The sequence below is a fragment of the Dermacentor variabilis genome, chromosome 9 (genome assembly GCF_050947875.1).
Source record: "Dermacentor variabilis isolate Ectoservices chromosome 9, ASM5094787v1, whole genome shotgun sequence".
Taxonomy (NCBI): Eukaryota; Metazoa; Arthropoda; class Arachnida; order Ixodida; family Ixodidae; genus Dermacentor; species Dermacentor variabilis.
Window position 1 is genome coordinate 127,928,023 of NC_134576.1, and position 7,837 is coordinate 127,935,859.

Sequence of the window (7,837 nt, forward strand, 5' to 3'; positions counted from 1 at the left end):
CCAGTGGCACCCACGACGATAATGGAAGAGAAAATAGTCTAGAGGAATTCGAAATCCCACAGGTAACGCCGGAAGAAGTAAAGAAAGCCTTGGGAGATATACAAAGGGGGAAGGCAGCTGGGGAGGATCAGGTAACAGCAGATTTGTTGAAGGATGGTGGGCAGATTGTTCTAGAGAAACTGGCCACCCTGTATACGCAATGCCTCATGACGTCGAGCGTACCGGAATCTTGGAAAAACGCTAACATAATCCTAATCCATAAGAAAGGGGATGCCAAAGACTTGAAAAATTATAGACCGATCAGCTTACTGTCCGTTGCCTACAAACTATTTACTAAGGTAATCGCAAATAGAATCAGGAACTCCTTAGACTTCTGCCAAGCAAAGGACCAGGCAGGATTCCGTAAAGGCTACTCAACAATAGATCATATTCACACTATCAATCAGGTGATAGAGAAATGTGCGGAATATAACCAACCCTTATATATAGCTTTCATTGATTACGAGAAAGCATTTGATTCTGTCGAAACCTCAGCAGTCATGGAGGCATTACGGAATCAGGGTGTAGACGAGCCCTATGTAAAAATACTGAAAGATATCTATAGCGGCTCCACAGCCACCATAGTCCTCCATAAAGAAAGCAACAAAATCCCAATAAAGAAAGGCGTCAGGCAGGGAGATACGATCTCTCCAATGCTATTCACAGCGTGTTTACAGGAGGTATTCAGCGACCTGGATTGGGAATAAATGGGGATAAAAGTTAATGGAGAATACCTTAGTAACTTGCGATTCGCTGATGATATTGCCTTGCTTAGTAACTCAGGGGACCAACTGCAATGCATGCTCACTGACCTGGAGAGGCAAAGCAGAAGAGTGGGTCTAAAAATTAATCTGCAGAAAACTAAAGTAATGTTTAACAGTCTCGGAAGAGAACAGCAGTTTACAATAGGCAGCGAGGCACTGGAAGTCGTAAGGGAATACATCTACTTAGGGCAGGTAGTGACTGCGGATCCGGATCATGAGACGGAAATAATCAGAAGAATAAGAATGGGCTGGGCTGCGTTTGGCAGGCATTCTCAGATCATGAACAGCAGGTTGCCATTATCCCTCAAGAGAAAAGTATATAACAGCTGTGTCTTACCGGTACTCATCTACGGGGCAGAAACCTGGAGGCTTACGAAAAGGGTTCTACTCAAATTGAGGACGACGCAACGAGCTATGGAAAGAAGAATGATAGGTGTAACGTTAAGGGATAAGAAAAGAGCAGATTGGGTGAGGGGACAAACGCGAGTTAATGACATCTTAGTTGAAATCAAGAAAAAGAAATGGGCATGGGCAGGACATGTAATGAGGAGGGAAGATAACCGTTGGTCATTAAGGGTTACGGACTGGATTCCAAGGGAAGGGAAGCGTAGCAGGGGGCGGCAGAAAGTTAGGTGGGCGGATGAGATTAAGAAGTTTGCAGGAACGGCATGGCCACAATTAGTACATGACCGGGGCTGTTGGAGAAATATGGGAGAGGCCTTTGCCCTGCAGTGGGCGTAACCAGGCTGATGATGATGATGATGATGATGATGATGATGATGATGATGATATATCGTGCTCCAATGAAGATTACAGTGCGCATCCGCATATAGGACAATGTTCATATATTACCTCATTGTACCATAACATCCACCCGCCACCTACCTTTCCCTGGGTATGGACAAGATTACTCTTACGTGTATATTGCGTCTACAGTGTGCATCCGCATATTGGACAACGTGCATACAGTATCTCATTGTACCATAACATAATCACCCGCCACCTACCTTTCCCTGTATGTCCCACTTCCCCTTTCCCCAGTGAGGAGTAGCAGGCTAGAGACACGCTCTCCAGGCCGACCTCTCCTCCTTTCTGTTCATTAAAATCTACTCCTCCTCCTCCAATGAAGATCGTGAACCCCACTGCGGCAAGACAACTGCTGTGCTGCGCCATCACACAACCAGACATCTGCGTGGTTATAGATAACTATAAGAGATAGAAGTATATACCTGCAGAATATCAATGTCACAAAGAATGCATATATGCTTGTAAAATGATTTTATTCTTTGTTATTTTCTCTTGCTTTGACTCTTCCCCAACTCGATTGTTTTCGTGGCATTAATCGCCTTCTAATAGGAGATATGTGAAATTCTGTAAGCAGGCTTTTCGACACAGCTAACGTGCCCTAACCAAAGTGGCCGCGTTCCAGGTACTGAGTGTGTTCAGGACCCCAGACAATTGTTCCACTCCTGCATTTTTGACAGTCAAGTTAGCCAAGAAAAAAAAAAGAAGTACTTTTTTGCATAATATATATTGTAGGCACATATTATTGACGTGTTCAGATAAAAGAACGTGCGCCAGGCGTCAAGCTCATGTATGGACTTTCTTTCTGTAGTACCTCATAATAAAACTCACTTGCCGAACACTCCAACTCAACAGCAGAACTGCTGCCCACATGTTGACACCTTAATTACGATTCTAACCGGAGGTCCGCCATCGTGTTAAGGTGAAGTTAGATATTTGGGAAAGCCTGCTTAGGCAATTTTCGCGTACATCTCCGTCCTAAGCTTGTCCAATCCGCAATAGTCGGTGTGAGCCAGAAGCCAAAGAAGCTGAACTGTAGGGCGGCTCTTAGTGGTCCAATTCTCCCGATCCTTCCTGTATCAGCTTTCATAACTGCTGCTATGTTTAGGAGACGCTCAGTCATGCAAGCCTCTTAGAATCTATCATTAACAAATTTAACTGGTTATGGTTACCGACACCTACTATTTCGTTGGAGCACAAACTTCTGCCGCAACAGAAAAGTTGAAGTCCTGTTTACCAAATTCCGATTTCGAATACTTACATTAAACTATCAATGCGTCGATATGGTCTGGCGCCCTGCTCCTTGTGCTCATACTATGGTGACGATGAGGCAATATAACACTTATTGTTCCTGTCATGCCGCAGTTTTTCATCTTTAGGAAAACAAACTGTAGAAGGACAATTTCATGGTGCTGCATGGATTGAATATAACGATTACCGATATGCTATCTTAGGGAGCCTCTTCTCTGGGACATTACCATAGGGACGTTGGTGCAGATGTTGTAAGGTACATGCAGTCGAACATCGATCATTCGAACTCGAAGGGACCCGAAAATTGTTCGAATTAAAAGAAGGACTTGTTCTTGAACTATGCGCGTGCACCATAGCCCGATGCATGAATGGTGCGAGTCGTGAAATATCGCGACGCGCAAGCACACAGCGAGCGAGAACCACGAAACTGCCCAGGCCGGCCAACGCTCGCTTCCCCCCCGACAACGGCAGAAAACGAAACTTTAGGGAGCGGGCAGCTGGCGCCGGGCCGTCAGGGCGGGCGCGCGCGGTGACCGTCGAAGGTGAGGGAGTTGCGAGGGAGTTGAGAGAGAAGGCGAGGGGAGCGTAGTTGCAAGGAAGAGCGGGAAGCAAGCGGATTTGCTTTTCCCGCAGCTTGATGGATGGCACTAGGCTTTGCTGTCGTTACAGTGGCCACTGTATACTATGGTGTATTATGGTGCATTATGGTGTAGTACATACAGGAACGCTACTGTGGTGGCTAGAAGGGGGCAGTGTGACGGGCGACGTCTCTGTGTATGCGCCGTGCGAGAAAGATGCGCGATGAGCGATGAAATTTTCAGGCCCCGCTAGGGGCGCTGAAACGCGCTGGTGTGCAAGGACAAGCCGCGGATTGGCCCTTGCCAGTCGGCTGGTTCTTTATTCTATGAGTGTAGCGTCAGCGAGGTCTGCCGGGAAAGCGTAGGCATGTTGACCGCGCTTTCTGCAGGTCGATCGTGATCATTAGGATCATTAGCTGGGAAGCGTCGCACATGTGCCACTGTGATTATTTTGAGGTGCCTAGCGCGTAATATATTGTGCTGCACCTGTGTTATGTATTAGACAACGCTATGTGCATTCATGGCGTCAAAAGCGCAAACATGTTTTGTACCCGGGTGCAGAAGCGGGTACAGAACGTGCAAAGCCAAAGGGCCTCCCTTTCCGACTGCCTAAGACGCAGCTCGGCGTTAGTTGTGATCGCGAAACATCAAACGTGCTAAGGAATTCACAACAGAGCGGATCGTTTGCGAACGGCACTTAGAATTGAAGTACATCGAAAATGGCCTTTCGGCATGTACGTGATAAATGGGGAAGTAGTCGAAATTCCACGCGATCATGCGCAGCTGACTGACGACGCTTTTCCTACTGTCTTTCCGTATGCCTTATACTTCACCAAGAAAGTGCTTGTCAAACGGAAGGAGAAGACGTAGTGCAACCAAACCACGCTCTATTATTATTAAAGCGCTAGAGGACGCATTCACATTACTTTTTTCAACAGAGGAGCTTTATGCTTTCAGTGTGCATTATTTTATGCAGTTGTTGAGCAGTTTAATTCACTACGCCTAAGAGGGGTGCGAGCTCAATCGCAAAGAGCTCACTGCAAAAATGATCCAGTTTGCGGTGTTAACTAGGCTGCACTTTTTCACAAAATGTTTGAAGGGCAAGGCTCTTCAAAGGAAGCGCCACATATATTTAAGTTTAGGAGAGTGACGTAGAGCCTACGGCTAAGTTCGGTCTGATGTGTGCATATGTGGATTACCGTACTATGTAATGAAGTGGTTTCTTCTCGTCTTGTGGACTTGCACAACAAAAGCAGTGATGGAAAATCTTTAGCGCATGTTGAGGTTCGCCAAAGCGCCCACATATGTACTTTTTTTTTTTTTTTTACGGTGCATGCGGACGCGGAAAGCGAAATGAATGACGCAGTGATGCGTGCAGCTTCATCGTTGTTTTTGTCTGTTTGCGCACTGTACGATTTTCTCTGCGCCTACTCGAAACGCCGACTTTCAACTTTTGTAATTCGGTCATCCGCCGCAAATATATTTGCGGCGGATGACCGAATTACAAAAGTTGAAAGTCGGCGTTTCGGGTTGTCTTCGTGTTCACGGTCCCACGTTCGCTTGCGCTAACACCAAGCCTTTTAGTAAAAACCAACTCGCCCAGAGTGGCCTTCAAATGTGATCTCCCTCGTTTTTTTTTTAAATCGCAAGGCTATATATATATATATATATGCTGCGCCTTCCGGTGTTGCAAATAACGCATCTTTCCATTTTCTGCTATCCGAAGAAGTGTCACCCGTCTTAATAGTGCAATGATAGTGCATCTCTGAGCTGCAAACGCGGCGCGCCGGCTAGCTGCCGTGTTCTGCCCCCTTCAAAAGCCGTGAGAGCGGCACACCAGCGACACGTATCGCCATCTACAACGTTCATCGCTTCTGTGCGCTCTCCCCCCCCCCGGCTCCCGCCCGTCACAGTGCACCCTCCTAATCATAAGAAGCCAACAAACATTGACACCAAGGACAACATAGGGGAAATTACTTGTGCTTAATAAATGAAATAAAGAAACGAAGAATTAATGGAAAATAAAGTGGATGAAAAAACAACTTGCCGCAGGTGGGAACCGAACCCACAACCTTCGCATTTCGCGTGCGATGCACCCTTCTAACCACCATAACTTTACTGAAGACTGCCACCGAAGCAGCGGAGTTGCCGCTGCTTCCAACTGCGTGCGTTTTCCTTCGTCTGCTGACAGATCGGCGCTGTGCTCAAATTTCACATTAGGGAGTATTGTAATCGTAAGTAATTTTCTTTTTTTTCCCCCTTTAACCCTTTAAGACGGCGAAAAAATTAAAAAAGAAAACTTGCAAAAAAGCGATTTTTTTGTGTGGGGGGGGGGGCGAGTGAGTCTTATAATCATATAATGCATGACCACGCAAAAAATTTTTGTCAGCAAGGTAGAACTTACTAGGATTATTAATTTTATTACACTAACAAAAGCGGGCTTCACAGCACACAAGTTAGTGTAAACTCCCAGCATCACGTGCAAACGATACTCGTGATCGTATAAAGCAAAACTAATTACTATTCAAAAATTTTGTCAGAAAAGTGAAGTTTACTAGGAAAAAAGAAATGTTTTACACTGTGACGAAGGTTGGCTTCACGACACACAAGTGAGTCTATGCTTCCATCTTCACTCGATCTTCAGCAGCTTCTAATGTTATTTACAACAAACGACCCGCTGCACTTACTAGCAATTGTAACGATTCACTCCCGGACGCGCTGCTCCACCTCCACTGGTAATGCTAGAGTTAAGAAGCAGCTGGTCCCAGTGACCTCGCTAAAGTCAGCGTGGGTACTTGAGAATATGCTTAGTGGCGTAAATGGCGAGATAACTGCCATCTTCAAAAATTCCTATATACTTCGAGAAAGACGCTAAATCCCTAAACACACCTTAAAACCCCTAGATGCAGGGATAACTCCCTAGAGTTGGCGTTACTGGTACGAACAGAGCGGTGGGGCGGGTCCGCATGATATCATTTTTCCGCGCGTACGTCAGTGTAGGGGCCACTCTCAATGGTCTCCCATGCTAGCGGCTCACTTGCCGCTGTAGCGAGCCGCGATAAATCGGTCCAGGACTGATACCTCCCGCGGCGCCCATTTTGCCGCTAGAGTGGCTGGGGCATTACGGCGCCACACAGAAACGGCGACCTTGCCGTTTGAGCGAGGCTGAAATTTTCGCCACTTTTTTTTTAGCGTGCGGCGTTGAGGGGTCTCGCCTTAGCTTTTCCTCTATGGCGTGGTCAGATAAATGCTGGTCAGAGGCGAAGCCGCGTGATTTGGCGCGTTGCTGATGTCGGAGCGCGGCGTGTTCGAATTGACCGTCTCAAATGCTTGTGCGCTCGAATTGCCGGCCGTTTTCGTCCACTGGAACACGCATAACTTTGACGCGGCCACGGTATCAGTTCGAATAAACCGGAAGTTCGAATTAACGAGATTCGATTGTAATTGAATCAAGATGATCTTGCTAAATTCTAAAATTTCTATTACACTTCTTACTTTTTAGCTATGCGATATTTCTCAAGAGTGTTTCTTTTTAGACTTGCATAATCACTTAACTCACCCCAATTCTCAGCCAATCCACCCGCCATAGTGGGTATGAGTCACTCTTGGAAGAAAATAAACAAACAGCATAATTCTGTTTATATTCTAGTCACAAATCCATGCCGATAAGCATAGGATACCCAAGAACATTTCATCATATATGTAATGGATTCTTTGAAATATTTCATTTTCTTTGATACTAACCACTCGGTATTTGGAACTGGGTGTGTGCCCATTTGAAGGAACACCTTGTGTCTGTGCTGTCTGTGTGGGTGTGTATTTATTTTGCCGTGTTCATGCTGTTCGCACAAGACCTTATTTACAGAGTAGGATACAATCTGTTCGATGCATGCAGTGATTATTGGAGCATATCAAACACTTGAGAGTGCTTAATTTCTCATCACATCAGCTCACACAAAAAGAGAAGACAGACTGCTACTCACAGCGTTCGGACTGTAAGGCGCGCGATACGATTAAGCCATCTCGCAAGCACGCAGCAGTCGCCGTACGTGGGCTTCGAGTTGAACCTGTTGCATATCGCAGCTTTCGTTCGTGCTACAGGTTCGACAGTGGTCGTCGCGCTTGTCACAAAAGATAAAATTAAGAGATTGGTTTATTATACTAACCACTGTAGCTGATGTCTGTGCCACTGGTGGCAGCAGTGCGTTTGGGCTGGGTGAATGACCAGCCAGCTTCGCTTCATTGTGCCAGCCGTTAATCTTCCCGTTGTGCAGGCGTTTATCTGTGCTTGTGAAGAAAAACTGACACATTTTGGCAGCTAGCGCCTAAGAAATGGCAGACACCAAGGTGCCGTGCCATGTGGTTGCAAGATTACCTCATAAGCTCATTTATCCATTATTT